This window comes from Bos indicus, chromosome 2, assembly GCF_029378745.1.
Source record: "Bos indicus isolate NIAB-ARS_2022 breed Sahiwal x Tharparkar chromosome 2, NIAB-ARS_B.indTharparkar_mat_pri_1.0, whole genome shotgun sequence".
Classification (NCBI taxonomy): Eukaryota; Metazoa; Chordata; class Mammalia; order Artiodactyla; family Bovidae; genus Bos; species Bos indicus.
In genome coordinates this window covers 135881879-135903173 of record NC_091761.1, presented here as the reverse complement: position 1 = coordinate 135903173, position 21295 = coordinate 135881879, and the positions used below count along the sequence as shown (strand labels likewise).

The following is a 21295-nucleotide window of genomic DNA, read 5'->3' as shown; positions in this document are numbered from 1 at the left end:
CGGACACGACTGAGCGACTTCACTTTGACTTTTCCCTTTCATGCATTGGAGAAGGAAATGGCAACCCACTCCAGCGTTCTTGCCTGGAGAATCCCAGGGACGGGGGAGCCTGGTGGGCTGCCGTCTTTGGGGTCGCACAGAGTCGGACACGACTGAAGCGATGCAGCAGCAGCAGCAGCAGCTAGTTCTCCAATGATAATATATCATTATCAACGGAATCAATGGAATCTCTTCCAATTCACGTCTGTTAATAGGTCCACTACTGGGAATCAAAAAAACATGAGCTGAGGGGCATCAATGTCGTACTTTATTGTTCTGATATACAGACTACTGGGACGACTGCCAAATGACATTTGGGAGCATTAGGGATAATACACCCACTTAGTGTGAACAGACCACAGAACAGCACATGCAAATTACAAGCATTATTTCAGTTTGATGTGAAGGTGGAGTGTTGAAGGAGTTAGCGTATAATTTTCTGGATCTCCTAGAGGGTCAGATGAGAATACTATTAGAATTATTAAGACTATTAATAAGAACAAAGCATCCCAGGGATCCTCAACTTTGTAGTTTGGATGAAATGAGATTTTGCTAGAACTGGATGAGATTCCTGTTGGATTACTAGACTCTGTTTCATGAAAGATTAGTAATCAACTGCTAAAACTGCAATTTTTAAAAAATGGGAGGATAAAGTGGAAGGCAAAGAATCAAATGAGGACCAGAATCCTCCTCTGATTCTTTTGAATAACCCAGTGCCAATGGGAGGAATGGCTAAAATAAAGCTTGACAAACCTGTTTCTCCTCAAAAGGACATTTAGACTCATTGCAACAGGTAACATGTAAACGCTATGGCTATTAAAGAAACAGTAAGGTGATTCTAACGTTCACAATTCTAATACCGTGTAAAGTTCACATGGCAGGCTTCTTGCTACATGAGTAAAAGAAAGAACGAACACAGAACCTCCATTCCCATGTGAGAAACAAACAATCTATGGACTGTTTACATATTGGTACATGTGACGTGCACTTCATGTACAGCGTATTGCTGGAAATACATCTGTTGTGATTTTATTTGAAAAAGTAAACAAATACAAAGGAAACAAGGGGATTTCATTATGATATTTGATGGGGACGGCAGATCAGTAAATGCACTGTTAACAATTATGATTAACATCTTGAATTTTCAAATGTTCATCATTACTGTTCTTACAGTCAAAATACAATGACTTTTCCTTTCATTGCCATGTTTCAATTCCAAATAAGAACACTGATGACATTCATTGTATTGTTAGTTTTGTTAGGTAGGTAGAATAGGGAAAAGGAGTCCAAAATGGTGGTGGCTAAAAGACAAGGAAGGGAAAAGCCCGCGAAAATAGAACAAAGGAAGGTCCGAGGACCCGAGTGAGGACCTCAAGTAAAACAAACAATATCTTGTGTCTTTGGATCGACATGCCCTCACGCCTTGAAGATGGATTTTCCTGCTATCTTCTAAATAAAATAGAGCTGTAACACTGAGCTGTAACACTGATTTGTCTAAGAGCTTTAACATGGTCCTTTTGAGACCTGAGAGCTATAACACGGTCTATCCAAGACCCGAGAGCTGTGACACGCCGAGGGGGCTTTAATGTCCATCACTCCAAATCTTTGTTGTGAAGAGACAAAGAGCCAAGGAACATACACTAGCGTGACAGTTTTATAAGGTCTTTTCCAAAATCTTCATAAATTTGTAGTAGGTTTGGATTTATTAACATGGTAGAATTGTTTGTGTTATCCTAATGAATTTTGATGAGTGATTTTGGGGATTAATTTTTTTTAATATATAGGGTAACTGTTAGTAGCTTTGGGTAATGCAATAGCTATGGCTACTAAGCAGGATGCTGACGTTTGAGTTAAAAATTGTCTTGGGTATATTCCCTTTCTGTAATGATGGAAATACAGATTAAAGTCACAATGCAATATCTGTTCACATTCACTAAACAGTTAGAATCAAGATCAAATATTAACAGCAATGTAGAAAATCAGAAACCATACACTTTGCTTGTGGATATGGAAAACAGTAGACTATATGTACAATAGTTTGGCATTTCCTCAGAAAGATAAAAACACACTGTTTATTTCACCAGCTCTACTCTTGGATATACATGTCAATAACTGAAAACAGCTGTTCAAACAACCGGTACACAACTATTCCTAGCAACATTATTCACAATAGCCCAAAGGTAGATGAAAGGTTGTTGCTGAGCTATGAATGACGCCAGATTCTTGGCCTCCAGAGAGGAATTCAATCCTGGGCCAGTGACGAGGCTTGATCACTCAGAGCTTCTGTGTAAAATATTTTTTTAAAGTACAAAAGAAACAGAGAAAGCTTCTGACACAGACATCAGAAAGGGGCAGAAAGAGTGCCCCCTGCTAGTCTTTAGCCAGGTGATACACAGCTACTAGCAGGCTGCTGGTTAGAGAAAGGAAATGTCTCAAAACTCAGAGACTGGCACCAGGCCCCTCACCCACAACATGCACTGAGCTAACACTGGCACCAGGCGGTCATCCCGGGCCATAAACGATCAACATAAATCTTGAAGAAAGACAGGTTTCCAAGCAAAAACACAGTCTCACTAACACGGCTTGAGAGAACATTTGCAAGAGTAAAACGCACTGGTTTGTCAAGTCAGTTCTGAGTCTTAGGTGGAACTGACTTAAAGACACAGCCTAGGGTAAATACATAGTTCATTAGCAGAGCTTAGAAAACATTTCCATAAGAAAAACGCATCGGTTAGCTCAAGGTTTGAGGAAAGTTAAGTTCAGGTGGAACCAGGTGTCGTCATGGCAACACAGATTATAAAAGAAACCTCTTTTTAAATTTGTATTTTACATTTATATTTAAAGTCGCTCAGTCGCGTCCGGTTCTTTGTGACCCCATGGACTATACAGTCCATGGAATTCTCCAGGCCAGAGTACTGGAGTGGGTAGCCTTTCCCTTCTCCAGGGGATCTTCCCAACCCAGGGATCGAACCGGGGTCTCCCGCATTGCAGGGGGATTCTTTACCAGCTGAGCTGTCAGGGAAGCCAAACATCTGACACTTGTAGTTTGTCTCCTCCTGCCGCTTGAGAGCTAAATAGTGTCTGACCAGTGCAGCCTATCTCCTCCTCCTCCTCTTTGGAGACCCCTGGCCTTCCTGCCCGTTACCCTCTCGTTCCCCTCTTTTCCTTCAGGAGGATCATGTTGCCTAAGCAAAGGAGCATCGTCTCTAAATTGCTGAGGCAACATACTCTCCTAACCCTCATATCAGGGGTCTCTGACCCAGGGACACCAAGCAGTAGTTGGAGGAGTAGCTGGAGGAAGCTGCTACAGTGGCAGGAGTCTGAGCAACCACGTGTAACTTACAAGCTTTCACGCGCCTACAAACAAATCCAGCTACACAGTTACAGACGCGGGGAGCAAACGGCAGAACAGAACAATCAGCAACGCTAAAAGTCACATTATGTCCATAGTTAGGGTACAAAGTGTTGCACCAGTCCACTTTAGGATTGTTAGATGTCATCAGATGAAGAAGAGGCATCACATATGATTGTTGACGTCGAAGGTGTTCGCAGACTTGGAGAAAGTCTTTTCCTTGAAGTGGAGACATCCACCACGGGAAGCCTTCCACTGATGAAGAGGGGGGCGCTCCGCAGACCCAGCATTTAGACCAATTGTGGAATGCAGCGTAGGAGTGAGCGCAGGACAGGAAGGCATTGTGTTGAGGATCAAACGGCAGACTCAGGACTTTTGCAGTCAGCAGAAGTAGGCTCACATAGATTATCAGGCCCATCTGAAAAGTACAAAGTCAGAGCATAGAAAGTAAAGACATAAAATGATGTCACTTAGTCTTGGTCAGGGTGCCACCTCTTAACTCGAGTGTGATGTACCCACGAATCAATTCCTGGCACTTTGACAGCTGTGGGAGAAGAAAGAATAACCTGGTAAGGGCCTTCCCAGACGGGCTTGAGGGATGGGCCCCCAGATCCCAATGTTTTTATCAGGACCTCAGTTCCTGGCTCAAACAGAGGCTTGCTTGACTCAGAGGCTGGGTCAGAAGTCACCTCCCGGAGTTCCTTTAATGCCTGTTGAAAAGCTGAGAACTGAGTTACATAATTAGTTAATTCCAAGGCTTCAGGGTCTATAACAATGTCTGTGCATAAGAAAGGCCTTCCATAAAGACATTCAAAGGGGGACAGTCCCTCCTTTTGGGGGCAGTTCAAGCCCTCATTAAAGCTAAGGATAGAACTTTAAGCCAATTGTCCTGAGTCTCTTGAGTTGATTTGCGCAGAGGTCTCTTAATAATGTCATTAGCTTTTTCAACCTTTCCTGAGGATTGGGGCCTCCAGGAACAGGGTAAGTGATATTCTATTCCTAGAGCTTTTGACAACCCCTGAGTTACAGCAGCTTTAAAGGTGGAGCCATTGTCACTCTGAAGGCTCTGTGGCAGCCCAAACCTGGGGATAATTTCAAGGATTAAAATGCTTATAACCTCCTTAGCCTGTTCACTACGACAGGGAAAAGCCTCAATCCATCCAGTAAAAGTATCCATCCACACTTGTAAGCAAGAATACCCATTAGCTTTTGGCATATGAGTAAAATCAATTTCCCAGGGTATTTTCCACTTCGTTGTAACCCAGATTTTGCTAGCTTTCCAGTCTTTGGGTAATTTTTCTGACAAACCTCACATCTTTTGATAATGCTCTTTAAAGTTTTCATTATATTTTTACCTTCAAACAAACGAGAAGCCATCTGGTAAGTACTTTCAACACCTAAATGAAAACTCTGGTGCAAACCCTCAGAATTTTCCATTGAGCATTTTCAGGAATTATTAATTGTCCATCCTCAGACTGTAACCATCCTTTATCGGTAATCTTGGCTCCTCTTTTCTCATATCTTTCTAATTCTTCCTCAGTATATTGTGGTTTTTCCTGTTCCACAGGACATGTCCAGATCAAAGGCGCCTGCAGTGAAGGGGTTTCATAAAGTGCCACTTTTCTGGCTTGACAGTCAGCCAGCTGATTACCTTCGGCCACTTTACTCCCAGCCCTGCTGTGCCCTTTGCATAACAGCTACTTCTTTAGGACAATATATAGCAGTTAAAAGTCTCTCAATCTCTCTGAAATGCTTAATAGGTTCTCCTGCTGCCATTTTAAACTGTCTTTCTTTCCATATTGCACCATGAGCATGTACAGTCAAACACGCATACTTAGAATCAGTGTAGATATTTACTTGGTGCTCTTTGCTTAACTCTAGACCTCGGGTCGGAGCCACAAGCTCTGCTAACTGAGCACTCATTCACTGGGGGAGAGATTTTGCTTCTAAAACCTGTTTAGCTGTCCCCATGGCATAACCTGCTTCCCATCCCAAACCAAAGAACTGCCATCTGTAAATATTTTCATATCAGGATTGTCTAATGCATCTTCCCAAGCTGCACAGTTTAAAGTTAGACATTGGGATTGTCCCCAGTAGTGATCAGGTGTCTCATTTTCCTTCTCAGGAAGAAAAGTGGCAGGATTTAAGTTCCCAGAAACTTTAAGCTTGGAAGGAAAGTTATGTCCAACCTAGATAGCATATTCAAAAGCAGAGACATTACTTTGCCAACAAAGGTTCATCTAGTCAAGGCTATGGTTTTTCCTGTGGTCATGTATGGATGAGAGAGTTGGACTGTGAAGAAGGCTGAGCGCCGAAGAATTGATGCTTTTGAACTGTGGTGTTGGAGAAGACTCTTGAGAGTCCCTTGGACTGCAAGGAGATCCAACCAGTCCATTCTGAAGGAGATCAGCCCTGGGATTTCTTTGGAAGGAATGATGCTACAGCTGAAACTCCAGTACTTTGGCCACCTCATGCGAAGAGTTGACTCATTGGAAAAGACTCTGATGCTGGGAGGGATTGGGGGCAGGAGGAGAAGGGGATGACAGAGGATGAGATGGCTGGATGGCATCACTGACTCAATGGACGTGAGTCTGAGTGAACTCCAGGAGTTGGTGATGGACAGGGAGGCCTAGCATGCTGCAATTCACGGGGTCGAAAAGAGTCAGACACGACTGAGCGATTCATCTGATCTGATTGGTCCTTCTAACAACAGTGACTGATATTTAAAAAGCCAACTGTCTGTCACCCAAATATTAACTTCAGAGTTTAAGATTCTACTCCCACAGGCTGCTGCTGAGGCCCTCAGGGTTGCGTCAAAACTCCCAAGGCCCTACCTTTTCTTTTAGTGTCAAACAAATTAAAGTCTGACCCTGTGGGTGAACTCAACAGGAGCTTGCAGGAGAGCAGTCTGAAGAGCCTTAAAAGCCTTGTATCTGGAGACCAAACCAGTTTGTCGGTTTGGGCCTGTTGAGTTTCAGTTATAAGTTCATATAAAGGCCAGGCAAGTTCCCCATAACCCGGGATCCAAATTCGACAGTAGCCTGTGATTCCCAAAAAGCCTCTAAATTGTCTTAAAGTCATAGGTAGGGGATGACTTAGTATAGGTTTAATTCTAGAAAGCATATTGAAAAATATTTGGCTCGTTTAGGGATTTCAGACAATAGAGTACAAGGATTAGGCACCATGGGGTGTAAAGGAACTGCAGCCTCAATTATTATTTGTAAATCTTCAACTAGTCTCCACTTACCATTTGACTTCTTTATACCCAAAATAGGAGTGTTGCATGAACTGTTACAGGGAATTAATAGTCCCTGCTCCTTTAAATTCTTGGTGATGGGTTTTAACCCTTCCTTAACCTCAGGTTTCAGTGGATACTGCTTTCGATGTGGAAATAAGTGCAGGTCTTTGGACTTAACAACTACAGGAATAGCATTTTGTGCTCGACCCACAGATTTTCCATGAGCCCACATTCTAGGATTTATATTTTATTCAATTAATGGGAGAGAAAGGGAGGGCTCCATATTCATGAAAACAGAGGCATGGACCTTGCTCAGTATATCCCTCCCCAAAAGAGGTGAGGGAGACTCTGGCACGATCAGAAACTCGTGTGAAAATAGCACAGAGTCCCGGTTGCAGCTTAGAGGACGACTGAGATAATAACGTTTGGCTTGTCCTGATAGTCCCACTATGGAAGCGGATCGAGAAGAAAGTGAGCCAGGGGCTTCGGTGAGCACAAAGTAAGCTGCCCCAGTGTCCAAAAGGAAATCGATGGATTTGCCCCCACAGTTATTAATACCCGGGGTTCCTCAGATGTAATTAGGATGGGAGCTTGTGTGGGGACCCCCAGGCACCTTCAGTCCTGGTTTTCTTGAAACCTAGGTCCCTGAAACCTATGCCTCTGGGGGCAGTCTTTCCTCTAGTGTGGTCCCTGGCAGACTGGACGTTGCGCCAGGGGCGGTTAGACACCCGAGGGCAATCCCGCTTGAGGTGCTTGAGGTGCCCCTCCTTTCCACAGTAATAGCAAACCCATCCCTTTTCACCTGTGTCCCTCCAGAAATTTTTCTCAGGCTGTTTAAGAACGGTTCTGACAGACATAACAAGGGCTTCCGCCTGTTCCCTTATCTTTCTCTGCCTTTCTTTCCTCACATTCCCTAATGTAACTGACTGTTCAAGCCAGATGCAACAGATTATCTAAAGACTGCTTTGGTCCATATGCCTGTTTTAATAGCTTATGGCAGATATCTGGAGCTGACTGAGAAATCTATCTTTTAATCTATCTATCTATCACTCTCCCCTCTTCACTTTCGGGATCAATCCTAGTGAATCTGTGAAGGGCTTCCCTCAGTCTATCTAGGAATTTACCAGGAGCTTCCTTCTCCTCCTGTTCTGTGTTTGCCAACTTGGCAGAGTTTAAAGTCTTAGCACGTGCTTGCCTGAGTCCTTCAAGAGCACATCTGACAAAATGACTCTGATCCCATCTTCCTTTAGCCATGTTGTAGTCCCAGTCTAGTTCTGTAGTTGGGACCACCTGACTCCCAGTGGGGAGGGCGGCTATTACCAAGCCATTCATCTCCAAAGCAACAGCTTTCCCAAAAAGTCGAGTTTTTGAGTGGGGAGTCAGTCCCAGGATATACATCAGTTCAGTTCAGTCGCTCAGTCATGTCCGACTCTTTGTGACCCCATGGACCACAGCACGTCAGGCCTCCCTGTCCATCACCAACTCCCGGAGTTTACTCAAACTCATGTCCATTGAGTCGGTGATGCCATCCAACCGTCTCATCCTCTGTCATCCCCTTCTCCTCCCACCTTCAATCTTCCCCAGCATCAGGTGGCCAAAGTATTGGAGTTTCAGCTTCGACATCAGTCATTCCAATGAATATTCAGGACTGATCTCCTTTAGGATGGACTGATTTGATCTCCTTGCAGTGCAAGGGACTCTCAAGAGTCTTCTCCAATACTACAGTTCAAAAGCATAAATTCTTCAGTGCTCAGCTTTCCAACTCTCACATCCATACATGATCACAGGAAAAACCGTAGCCTTGACTAGACGGACCTTTGTTGGCAAAGTAATGTCTCTGCTTTTTAATCTGGTCATAACTTTTCTCCCAAGGGGTAAGCATCTTTTTAATTTCATGGCTGCGGTCACCATCTGCAGTGATTTTGGATCCCCAAAAAATAAAGTCTCTCATGTTTTCATTGTTTCCCAATCTATTTGCCATGAAGTAATGGGACCAGATGCCATGATCTTAGTTTTCTGAATGTCGAGTTTTAAGCCAACTTTTTCACTCTCCTCTTTCACTTTCATCAAGAGGCTCTCTTCCTCTTTGCTTTCTGCCATAGGGTGGCATCATCAGCATATCTGAGGTTATTGATATTTCTCCCAGCAATCTTGATTCCAGCTTGTGCTTCATCCAGCCCAGCGTTTCTCATGATGTACTCTGCATATAAGTTAAATAAGCAGGGTGACAATATACAGCCTTGATGTACTCCTTCACAGATTTGGAACCAGTCTGTTGTTCCGTGTCCAGTTCTAACAGTTGCTTCCTGACCTGCATAAAGATTTCTCAAGAGGCAGGTCAGGTGGTCTGGTTTTCCCAACTCTTTAAGAATTTTCTACAGTTTGTTGTGGTCCACAGTCAAAGGCTTTGGCATAGGCAATAAAGCAGAAATAGATGTTTTTCTGGAACTCTCTTGCTTTTTCCATGATCCAGCGGATGTTGGCAATTTGATCTCTGGTTCCTCTGCCTTTTCTAAAACCAGCTTGAACATCTTGAAAATGTGGTATGCAGAACACAGCTTGAAAATGTGGTATGCAGAGAATTATGTGACAATAATTAAGTAATGATACGTGCTACAGTCTGAATCAAAGATTGAAAACAACATGCTCTGTGAAAGGAGCCAGCCACAAAACCCTAACCTGCAATATTCCATTTATACACAACGCCTAGATAGACAAATCCATCATGATGGAAAATGGTTGCCTCGGGCTGGGGTGACAGAGGTGAATGGAGAACAACTGCTAACGAGCGGCAGGTTTCTCCTGGGGATGATGAAAATGTTCTTGTGGTGACAACTGCACAACTCTGTGAATAAACTACAAGCCACTGAATTGAGCACTTAAAATAGGTGAATTATATGGTATGTGACTGTCTCAATAAAGTTGTTATAAAAATTAAAAAGCAACAAAAAAATCTTGCAACAGAAAAATGAGCCAAAGAAATGAACAGGCAATTCACAAATGAAAAAATATGCATGTGGTCAATACACTCAATACAGAAAAAAGATGTTCAATCTCACTAATAATCACACAAACATGAATAAGTACAAGTTAGCACTTCCGGTTTCAAGGTGGCAGAGATGGAAAACACTGAGTTCCCACTGTGGGCCAGCGCGCCCAGCGAGCAGCAGCAGAGAGTGGCTCACTGCGCCAGACTGCGGCCTGCAACGCCTCTGCAGAGGCTAAGTGCGCTCACTGGCCAGGCACAAAGGGGAAACGCCTGCATGTGACTAACTGACCAGAGAGCCCACCGTGCCACAGCCACGGTTTCCTGGCCTGATGGAGTGTTACCCAGCTGTAAGGAAACAGTGAGTCCTGGGAAAGGTCTGTGGCTGGGCCTGTGGGCCTGTGACCAGAGAAAACAGAGCCGCACTAACGATTAGTCCCCCTACGCTGGGCACGTGGGGAGGCTACCGGCAGGAGGAGCAGCAGGCTCGCCGTTTCCCAAGGGAGCAGCAAGTGGGGCGCACAAGTCCAACAGCGGCCACGAGGGAGAAACCGGAACAGCTGCTGGGCAACCTGCCTGCAGTGTGTCCTCCTTACACGCAGCCTCACCAAACGCCCACACTGATTCTCCGGGAGGGCAGGTATATGGTCCCCCTCGCTGTGCAGACGAGCAAACGACAGCTTAGAGAGGTTGTCATTCCACCCAGGTCTCAATGACTTGCCAGGATCCGAGGCCAAAGTCCACACTCCGTGAGGTGTGCTCTTTTCACTTTAAACAGGGGCAAGGCTGCCATGGACAGACACAGAATTCTTGACTCACTGGATCCTCAGTCTGTCCCAAAAGGGCAAGTTCTCTGTCATTAGTTGGCAACTCCCTTTCCTTATACTAATCAGTGTTACAAAACATGTTATATATATATATATATAAAAGCCAAAAATGAGCAATATTAAGTCTTAGTTCTGATGCTCAGAGTCTGCAACTGCCAAAGGAAAGATACAATTGAAACTCTGAAGCATCTTAATTTCTGAAAGCATGGCACAGGAGGTAGGGGCTTCCCTGATGGCTCAGTGGTAAAGAATCCACCTGCCTATGCAGGAGACCTGGGCTTGATCCCTGGAGAAAGAAGATCCCCCGGAGAAGGAAAATGGCAATCCACTCCAGTCTTCTTGCCTGGGAAATCCCATGGACAGAGGAGCCTGGTAGGCTACAGTCCACGGGGTCGCAAAGAGTCAGACACAAATTAGTGACTAAACAACAGCAACACGGCAGCCCAGGCGCGTGGCTGACTCACCACGCAGGCCCCCAGTGCTGGAGAGACACTGTATGACGCCTTTCAGATGCGTCAAAGGACCGGCGAGTCAGCAAGGAATACCTGCAGGTCAAACCAACTCAAGCAAAGGCCGGAATTCAGACAGCAAGTGAAGCTTTGAGAGTGGGCAGCGAGGGCATCTGCAGAACTCAGCAAGCTCGAGGTCTCTAGGGAGGGCCCTCCAGGATACAGCCGGGTCCCAGAGGGTTATATCTCAGTGGAAAGAAGATGGCACAGAAAGCAGCCCATATCAAATCCCGGCACCACATGGAGAGGGGCACAATCCCTCTGGGAGAATCTGTAACCACTAGGCGGCCCCCAGGGACTGCAGCCCAGAGTCGCACACTGTACAACACAAACTTCAGGCAGATAAAGAGAAATCCCACATGAGAGGGCCCAGTGCAAGGAGGAGCAAGGACCAACTACAGCAGTCAGTAAGAAACAAGCATATCTAGGGGCTTCCCCAGGGGGCCAGCGGTTAAGAATCCGCCTCATGGCGCAAGAGTCATCGCTTCGATCCCTGGTCTGGGCAGATCCCTCACGCCACACAGCAACTGAGCCAGGGCGCCACAAATACGCAGCTCACGAGCTACAGCTACTGAAGCCCCTGCGCCTCGCGCCTGCGCTCAGCAACAGAGAAGCCGCCAGCCGCCGCAAGGAAGGGCAGCCCCGGCTCACCCTAAGCAGAGAGAGCCCAGCAGCGGTGCAGGCCCCACACAGCCAGAAAACGAAACCAGCAAGTAAGAGACACGTGAGCCTGAACAGACACAGGACTAACGGCGTCTCCACAGTTAAAGAGCTGAACCACACACCTGTGGGATAAAAGCAGGGAGTGTTAGTCGGTGGGATGTTGGCACACAGACAGAGACAGACAGTAAAGAGCCCAGAAACAGACCCATTCACTTGTGGACACCTGATGCACAGTAATGGTCACTGATGACTTTAATGATCCACGGGAAACGAATGTATTTTTCAGTACATAGTGCTGGCTTAATGTGACGTGCTTATTAAAAAAAGGAACAAAATTACCTCCCATCTCAAACCATATACAAAATTATTATGAACAAACTAAAGACCTTAGTGTAAAAGGTAAAAATCATAAAATGTTTGGAAGACAATATATGAGGAAATACCTTTATAAACTTTAAGTAGGGAGGAAGTTTTTAAATAAGAAGTGCTAACTATTAAGAAAAAGTTAATAAATGACATTAAAATTAAGAATTTCTGTACATTAAAAAAACACTAGAGCGAAAAGACAAGCCACAGACGGGAAGTGGATAGTTTCGGGGGGGGGTCTCTGTATAATAAAAAGACAATTCAATAAAACAATGAGGGAAAAGACTTAAGCAGCTGTTTCAGAGAAGCTGAAAGCTGAACGATCCATTAGTGCATGAAAAGATGCTCAACCCACTAATAACCATGAAGAATGTGAGGTGTCACTGAGCTTCCAACAGATTAGTAAAAAGCTTAAATCTGACAACACCGCTGTTCAGAGGATGTGAAGCGGGCAGATCGTCACTTGAACTGTAAACTGGGGAAACCACCCTGGAAACGACCTGGTGTAGCTCCATTTAGTCAAACTGAAGGTGCGCACACCCCAGGATCCAGTCCTGCTCCCTGGGGTGCGCCCTGACAGGCTGCACACGCGCGCCCCAGGAATGGCCACAGTATCACTGGCTGTCTCAGCAAAATACTGGAAACAAACGCCTGTCAACAACAGAAAGGGTACGTAAATTCTCACACAACAGAACACAAATCAGTAAAAACGATATGCAACATGGATTAATCTCAAGAACACATGTTAAGCAAAAAATTTAGACCTTGAAAAAAATAAGATGATGTACTGAGTTCAAAAACATGCAAAATTAAATAAAATAACATTGTTCAGCAACACAAACACATGTGGTAAAACTAAAGAAAAGCAAAAGACAGGAACTGCCTAGAGATCCAGCGGTTAAGACGAGGCACTTGCAGTGTCGTGGCCTGGATTCAGTCTCTGGTCAGGGGACTAAGATCCCACCAGCCATGGGGCCAGAAAAGCAGTAAAGGAAAAAGAAAAGCACAGAAACAGTAAAAGCCGATTCAGCGCTTACGAGGGGTGGGAGTGGGGCGGGGTCAGGGAGGGCACTTCGAGGTAATGGCAGCATTCTTCTGCGTAAACTTGGTGACTGTGGGTGTTCCTTGAATGCTTATCCTTCAGGTGGCATATATTCTTCTGTATCTACTCAATATTTAACAAGACAGCTTACAAAATTAACCAGTGTTATTCCTGACTTTAAGCCATGATTTGAAGCATTAACTTGGGCAGCTGACTGAGTTACACTCAACCAGGCAAGTCCCTGACAGGGGCCCACCCAGCCCTGAGACTACAGAGATGAGACATGTTTCACCAGCCAGGCTCCTGAGCTGCAGACAACTTCCCACTGGGCCCTGGAGCCTTCCACTCAGGACAGGAAAGGCAGTGCTTAGATGAATCGGGTCAGTAGAGGAAGTGGGGTGGGTGGGGTAGGGGGAACAAGTTCTACTGCCAGACCTTTGAAGACCAGAAGCTGAGTACATTTCTGCTATAACAACGAACCACCAGGGCTGCTTTCGGCAGACTCCCAGCGGGAACTGCCACCTCTGAGCCTCTGCACGCTGCTCTTCAGAATCGAGTGGGCAACTCTCAACTCTAACCCTGCCCTCCGCGTCCTTCCTTTGAAGCTCAAGGCTGATCTCTCCTAACAAGCGGGTGTGAACCTAAGAGCCCACGCTGGGCTTTCTGTCGCATCTGTGACTGCATCATTGAGGTCAAGGTAGGCGCCCGCAGACTGTTAAGCTACTGATACCCACGAGGACCTCCCAGAGTGCCAGACACCTGGAGCAAATGCTAAAATCACTCGCTGCTAAAATGCCTACTCTTGTGACCTCTATTATTTCAATCATTTAAAAATGCGGCTGGCCAAAGTAGACTGTGGTAAATTACGGTCTCTGGGACGATATGCTCTGTGCACTAAATGTGCTTGGAGGTTTTCATTTCCTGTGAGGTTGGGGTCCCTTCCTCTGGTGGTGTCCGCCACCCAGCCAGACACCAGGCCTGAGAACCTCTGCCACCCGTGTGGCACCGTCCTCGAGGGAATTCCAGGCCGGTACAGAGTGGGACACCTGGGTCTTTTTTGTGGCAAACTGTTCCAGCTGCAGCTCTGCCCACAGAGGCTGCCCTTTCGGCATTCTAGACTGAAGGCTCAGTTCATGTGCGACAAAATCAAGCCACGTGACACTTTTCAAAGTGTCTCCCCTATACACACAAACAGACACACACGTGCACAGAAGGGCCCGGGCACAAGGACACACAGACGCCATTAACAGTCATCTGGGACAGGAACCGGGTCAGACCCGAGAGGGCCACGCACGTCCCCACCCTGAGCACTTTTCCTCCTCAACTCTGCATGCGTGTTCTCCTGACCCTCAGAGGCTGTTGTCAGATCACCCTCTCCTAACTAACACGTGGTAACACTCGATACCAACTGTGGACTCAAAGACTAGATAAAGCATTTTACACGCCTTACCTCATTAATAATTCCACCCAATAAAGCTAGCGTGAGGTCATCATTATTCCCACTACACACCCGAGGGAAACGGAGGCTTAGAGAGGTCAAGTACTTTGTCCAAAGCCACACAGCTAGTAAGTACAAGGACCAGGTATGTTCGGCTCAAGTGTCTTTGACTTAGAAGTTCATGCTTCTAACCAGCACCCCAGAGATTCTCTGTTGGTTTTTGTCGTCTAGTTGCTCCGCTGTGTCCCACTCTGCAACCCCATGGACTGTAGCCCACCAAGCTCCTCTGTCCTTGGGATTCTCCAGGCAAGAATACTGGAGTGGGTTACCATTTCCTTCTCCAGAGGATCTTCCTGATCCAGGGATCGATCCCACTTCTCCTGCACTGGCAGGTGGATTCTTTACCACTGAGCCATCTGGGAAGCCCTCAGAGGTTCTTAGTTGAGGGCAATTCTGCTCCAGAGACACATGGCCTCCTCTGGAGACGTTTCCATTTATCACAGCTGGAGGTAGACGGGGGCTGCTGGCACCTGTGGGCAGAGGCCCAGGGTGCTGCTCAGCACCCTGAAGTGCACGAGACAGCCCCACGACGAAGACTCACCAAGCCCCGAACGGCAGCACGTCAGAGCTGAGAAACTGCTCTACTGGAAAAGGACAGAAAGACAGAGAAACGGTCTCTGACCCACACTTTCGTACTTTAGGTCATAGTTCAGCATGTTCGCACGCCATATTTCACACAGACACCAAGGAAAGCATCATGAGTCCTCTCTTCATCAACAGCATGCCAAACCCTCATCACACTGGAGGTCCCTCTGGGCCCACTGGCTGAGCATCCACCCATTCCACAGTGCTTACTGAGCACCAGCTCCGTGCCAGGAAACGACCCACACAGAGGGAGTACCTGAGACAAGGCCCTGTGCCTGCGCGTGAGCTGCTCGCGGCCTCACAGGAGGACAGGCAAGGAGACCCGTAACATCACAGCGGGTAAGAACGCACTGCTAGATCGTAGAAGGATGCCAGGAAGTCACAGAGGAGGAGCTCAAAGTCAGCTGAGGAGGGGGTGGGAAGGGTGGGTAGGACTGGGAGAAAGTTTCCCAGAAGCATTTGCGCTTGAAGGAGTTAACCAGGCAGAGGGAATCCTTTCCTTCCCAAAGGACCCCTCAGCAGCCCTTTCAGAGGACAGCCTCTGAGAATCCGGACGGACCACTTCAATTAGAAAGCTTGATGGAACTCCTGAGAAAAACAGGGGGTGTGCAGAGCAGTCCCTGATCCTCTGAGTCCAACCTGGACAACCAGCCTCAAGACAGACAGACCACAGCCTGGCCTCCCCAGAGGTTGGGCCTTCTGTGACTGCAGTGCGAACCAGTCTCTCTGGCTTAGAACCATCCCACACGGTGCGGCAGGAGGACACCGACACACGCACAGCAGGCCCTGTGAACTGCATGCTTGATTTCCCAGCATTCTCAAGACAATTCTCTGGAGTCAACGACGTGGCCGCTGTTTCACAGATGAGGAAACTGAGGAGCGACAAGGGAGTGACTGGCCCTCAGGACAGACAGCCTCTAACCCAGGAAGCAGAGATACACACCTGACCCCAGAGTCCTCGCAGCTCGATCTGCGGGGGCCTTTCTAACGCACTCCGAAGCACGTGGTGTACCGTGGCTCTTCACCTCACAGAGCCGTGCAACATCAGGCATCCTCCTGTGCTCCACACGCTTCTGAACAGGCCTCTGGCGTTTCCTGCTGCACTGTGAGTGTGCACGTGCTCAGCCGTGTCCGACTTTTCGTGACCCCATGGACTGTAATCCGCCAGGCTCCTCTGTCCATGGGATTTCCCAGGCGAGATAAGGGAGTGGGGTGCCATCTCCTCCTCCAGGGCCACTCCTGCGTCTCCTGCGTTGGCAGCTGGATTTTTTTTTTTTTACCACTGAGCCGCCTGGGAAGCCCATACCGTGATTACAATGTGGCTAAGGGCGCCTTGACCCCAGGACCCAGCTCCCTCACCTCCACAGCCTGAGCCCCAGTGCAGTGTCTGACACGCCAGGCACAGAAAGCATTGTGTGAGCAAGCCTGGGGTCGCTGGGCCAAGCAACACGGACAACCCAGAGCCAGAGGGACCTGCCTTCGGGGCCCAGAGGCCCGGGACACACCCCACCCTGTTTCACCAGCCAGTGGACTTCCCTCAGGCCTACCGTCAGAGTCAGCAGTCCAGTTGCACTAGGGGCAGAACGGCTTCTCTCAGCCAGCTTTCCCTCCAGCAGTGGAACAGTCGTGACTCCTCCTTTGGTTGTACGCCAGAGGCGGGGGGTTGGGGACACACTGCACAAAAATACGTATCTTCAAACATTAGAACCTTAAAAGGAAAGGGTATGTGCTCCCTACTCCTCCTCTCTCTGCCATACGCAGTGCATACACAACGGCAGGAGCCAGAGCAGCCTGCTCGGTCCATGACACAGAAGCCTGGGTTTGAACAGGGAGAGCTACATGATCAATGGAACCTTGCCTCTGGATGACTTCACAGAACAGAGTGAGCTGCCCTGACCAGTTCTGGACTGCCTACTTCCAGACTGTTAAGGGACAGGAATAAATTTCTATTTCCTTTCAGTCACTGTATTTGGAGCATTTTAGGTGTGAATTCTGCCCAAGGATTAACCTAGCAAGATCTCTGTCAGCAAAACGACAACTTCATCAACATTCTCCTAACCACACTACCTCAGGTTCTGTCATCACTGTGCACTTTTAAAGAAAGGTTCTCTTGAAAAGGTGGGTTGGAGCGCGCTGCGCCCGAGAAGAGGGCAAACAAACTGACCTCCTGGTTTGTTTCATCTGTGAGTCTTAAGAGACATACCTCAGATTTCCAAGAAGCCCAGGCTCCTCTGTTCTGACAGCTTGTCCAGGGAAACTCCAGCTTGGCTCTCCTCCTCCAGCTCACTACCTGAATCAAAGACCAAGTGGAAAATCTGAGGAGAACCTGTAGGATTCTAAGAGCTGCTCTGTGTTCACCAAACACAGGCAAATGCAGAGCACTGAGCGCAGAGCCTGGCACAACAAAGTCAGTGCTCAATAAACGTCACAGTGGATTGTGACTGGGCTGCTGCACACCAGGCCCTGTGCTGGGCAGCTGGGACACAAAGATGGATACACCCAGTCCCGCCCCCTACGCTCAGGAAAGCCTGCTGACCAACGACAGCACAAGGTTGATAAGCAAAAGCAACGAGGCTGTGCCCAAGTAGTCTTGCAGCCCTAGCATCCTCTGGGATGTCCCAGACCCCGTGCTTCTCACTCCAGCCCCTCACCCAGGTGACACATCCCTTCCCACAACTGTAGAGACCTCTGATGGACGCCAGATCACCACGGTACAGCTCCATCTGAATGTTTTACAGGCATTTACTACAGACATGCTCAAAACAAAATGTATCTTCCTCCTTAAACCCCCTCCCCATCCTGTTCCCTATCTCACTGAGCAGCATCACATCCACCAGTCAAAAACTCGGAGCCAACCCTGACCTCTCCCCCAGCCTCTAAATCCCCCATCTAAGTCATCACCAGCTTTGGTCATCTCTCCCCCGCTTCTGCCTCTAATCTAACTCAGGGCCATGGTCATCTCTTACCTCCACAGTTCTAATAGCCTCTTAACGGGCCTCCAGGCCCATTCCCTTTAATCTAGTCTTCACTAGAGTGATCTTTGTAATCCACAAATTTGATTCTTAAATGTGTCCTCATTAACCCCAAATTGCAAGTCCACAGCTAGGTTTAAAAGCCTCCCTAGGGGAGATTCCACTACAGGATCCGTGGTTGGGGAAGTAAGGACACCTCATGCCCCATGCCTGCTTCCCCTCCCGAAAACAAGACCCCTGAGGACCAGACCACAGGCTAGTCTCTTTCATCTCTGTCCCCAGGCACAGAGAATGTCTCACATTCCATCTTCAGCTGAGAATACTCTTCCGCTTTTCTGCCTACACTCCCCAAGCATCCTTCAATTGTTTCCTGGGGAACAGAAGCCTTCCTGGATCCGCCTAAACTAAGTGAGGTGCCTCTGCTCAGTGTTTCCAAAGCACGAACTTTTCTACTTTTCTTCCATCATATCAGAATTGCCTACACTTCTGGAGGTCTCCCACGTGAGGTTCTGAGCTCTGGGTGGTGATGATGATGATGATACAAAAAATAACAGCAACAAGCACACACAGCATTTACTTTGTGCCAGCAAGCCTTCTCAGCACTTCACACCTGTTATCTCATTTAACCTTTATAATCATTTTAGGAGGCAGATTTCATTCTCAGCTCTCTTTAAGGATGCGGAAACTGAGGCAGGAGGCGATGGACCAACGTACCTAAGAACACAGCTGGCAAGCACCGAGACAGGACTCAAACCCGGCTGCTTGGCTCCACAGCCTACACTTTGTAACCGCGACGCCGGTCTGGGTCACTCGCTCCACCCTCAGAATCCACGAGGAGCTGAGCCACCGCTGGCGGAGCGAACGAAAGAATGAAGTGATCCCACACGCGCAGCATCGGTCTCCACCACGACCAGCTCCTCCAGGGCCTCGCAGGCCTGTGTCCTCGGCCCCGCTCGGCGGGCAGCGCCCCGCACCCTCGCGTTGTGCGGGGTGCCCTCAGTCCCGGGTCCGGTCCCAGTCCGCTGCGCTCCCCTCCCACACACAAACGTCCCCGGCGGCCCGCCGCGCCGCATCCTCCGCCGCCTCCGCCCGACTCCTGGGACCCCCCGGCCCCGGTGCCTGCTGACCCTCACCAGCCGTGTCCCGGAGCCCACGGCAGCGGAGGGCGTCACGGCCGCGAGAAGGCGGGACGGCACATCAGGGCAGACAGACGGCGCCGCCAGGTCAGAGTCGGGCGAAACGGACCGCGCTGGCTTCCCGGCGCAACTCCCGGCGCATGCGCAGCGCCCGCCCTAGGCGTAGCTCGCGGACACGCGCATGCGCCTAGTAATCCAGACGGTCTGTAAAACAGACTCTGCAGTTTGTTCAGTTCAGTTCAGTTCAGTCGCTCAGTCGTGTCCGATTCTTTGCGACCCCATGAACCGCAGCACGCCAGGCGTCCCTATTCATCACCAACTGCTAGAGTCTACCCAAACCCACGTCCATTGAGTCGGTGACGCCATCCAACCATCTCATCCTCTGTCGTCCCCTTCTCCTCCTGCCCTCAGTCTTTCCCCATCAGGGTCTTCTCAAATGAGTCAACTCTTCGCAGCAGGTGGCCAAGGTATTGGAGTTTCAGCTTCAACATCGGGCCTTCCAATGAACACCCAGGACTGAGCTCCTGTAGGATGGACTGGTTGGATCTCCTTGCAGTCCAGGGGATTCTCAAGAGTCTTCTGCAAACCCATCAGTTCTTCGAGTTAGAATTGCTCTCATTGTAACCCTTCCTTGGGTTAGGAAGGGTTCCTACACTTCAAACATAAAAGTAACAGCTTGTGCGTGTTCAGCGCTCCCTGTGTGCCAGGCACAGTGTCAGCCGCTTTACGAGCACTGTCTCGTCCTCTCACCATCATACGATGTTTTTCTTCCACTTTGCAGAAGGGAAAACGGAGTTTCAGGGTAAATGAATTGCCCGCTGTCACTCATCTTACAAGCGGTGAAGCAGAGATGTGAACCTAGTTGTGGCTTCAAAGCTGTAGAACCACAGTTACGTTTTCCTATCTTCTGAGCTAAACATTGCCCCTTTGCCTGTTTAGGGAATGTCCAGGGTTAACCTCTGTGTCAATGAGGGTGCCTGAAAACAAAAGTCAGCTTGCAGACTTCACCAGCGCCTCTGTGGTGTCTTTCCAACTTTTCAGCACCACCAGGCCATTGACTTTTCTATTGAAAAGCAGAGACATTACTTTGCCAACAAAGGCCGTCTAGTTAAGGCCATGGTTTTTCCAGTGGTCATGTATGGATGTGAGAGTTGGACTGTGAAGAAGGCTGAGTGCCAAAGAATTGATGCTTTTGAACTGTGGTGTTGGAGAAGACTCTTGAGAGTCCCTTGGACTGCAAGGAGATCCAACCAGTCCATTCTGAAGGATATCAGCCCTGGGATTTCCTTGGAAGGAATGATGCTAAAGCTGAAACTCCAGTACTTTGGCCACCTCATACGAAGAGTTGACTCATTGGAAAAGACTCTGATGCTGGGAGGGATTGGGGGCAGGAGGAGAAGGGGATGACAGAGGATGAGATGGCTGGATGGCATCACTGACTCGATGGACGTGAGTCTGAGTGAACTCCAGGAGTTGGTGATGGACAGGGAGGCCTGGCGTGCTGCGATTCATGGGGTCGCAAAGAGTCGGACACGACTGAGCGACTGAACTGAACTGAATAGTTCCTAAGAGTTCTCCTTTCTTCATTTTTGACCCTGTTTATTTTCATGATCCATAGTTTTAACAACACCCTTGCAAAAACCCTGATTTCCTTTGCTCTCTTGTGTTTTTTTCATGTGGATTTTGTAAGAATTTCAACCCTGGATCAATCCATCTGCTCCTTTTCCCTTTGCCGACACCTAAAGAGCCAAGCACAACTGGAGAAAGTACCCAGTGCGACAGGCTGTTCTCTACACACTCATGACTGCCAGCCTAAGAGGCACTGCAACAGACGTCAGTCGGCCAGTTCACTGCTCCTCTCTTCACAGTAGCTAGAGAAACTAAAACGCTCAGCAACAGTTGATGTCACCCTTTCTTTTACAGGAAAATATTAACAATAGCAAATCTGACAGGACACCTCCTGTCTTCTCAATACTAAACATGTAAGTCTCTACTTCTGAGTCTGTCTGTGTTGGAGGTAGTCAGTTGAGACTTGCCATCCATTCCTTTCAGAATCTAAAAAGTTAAAATTTGTACTTCCCA

The 21295-nt window shown here is 48.0% G+C and overlaps 1 long non-coding RNA gene across 4 annotated transcripts; it reads right to left on the bottom strand.

Annotated features, from left to right (window-relative positions):
* Nucleotides 1-285: 285 nt before the first annotated feature.
* Nucleotides 286-19344, bottom strand: LOC109577248 (uncharacterized). Of its 4 annotated transcripts, XR_011563448.1 has the most exons (5): nt 18792-19344; nt 17309-17395; nt 16653-16779; nt 16049-16396; nt 286-3809 (listed from the first exon to the last, which is right to left on the bottom strand). It is a non-coding gene; the product is annotated as an uncharacterized lncRNA (long non-coding RNA). The 4 variants fall into 4 exon arrangements; XR_011563447.1 differs by lacking the exon at nt 16049-16396; XR_011563450.1 differs by lacking the exons at nt 286-3809; nt 16049-16396 and adding an exon at nt 3816-3935.
* Between the last annotated feature and the right edge of the window lie 1951 nt (nt 19345-21295).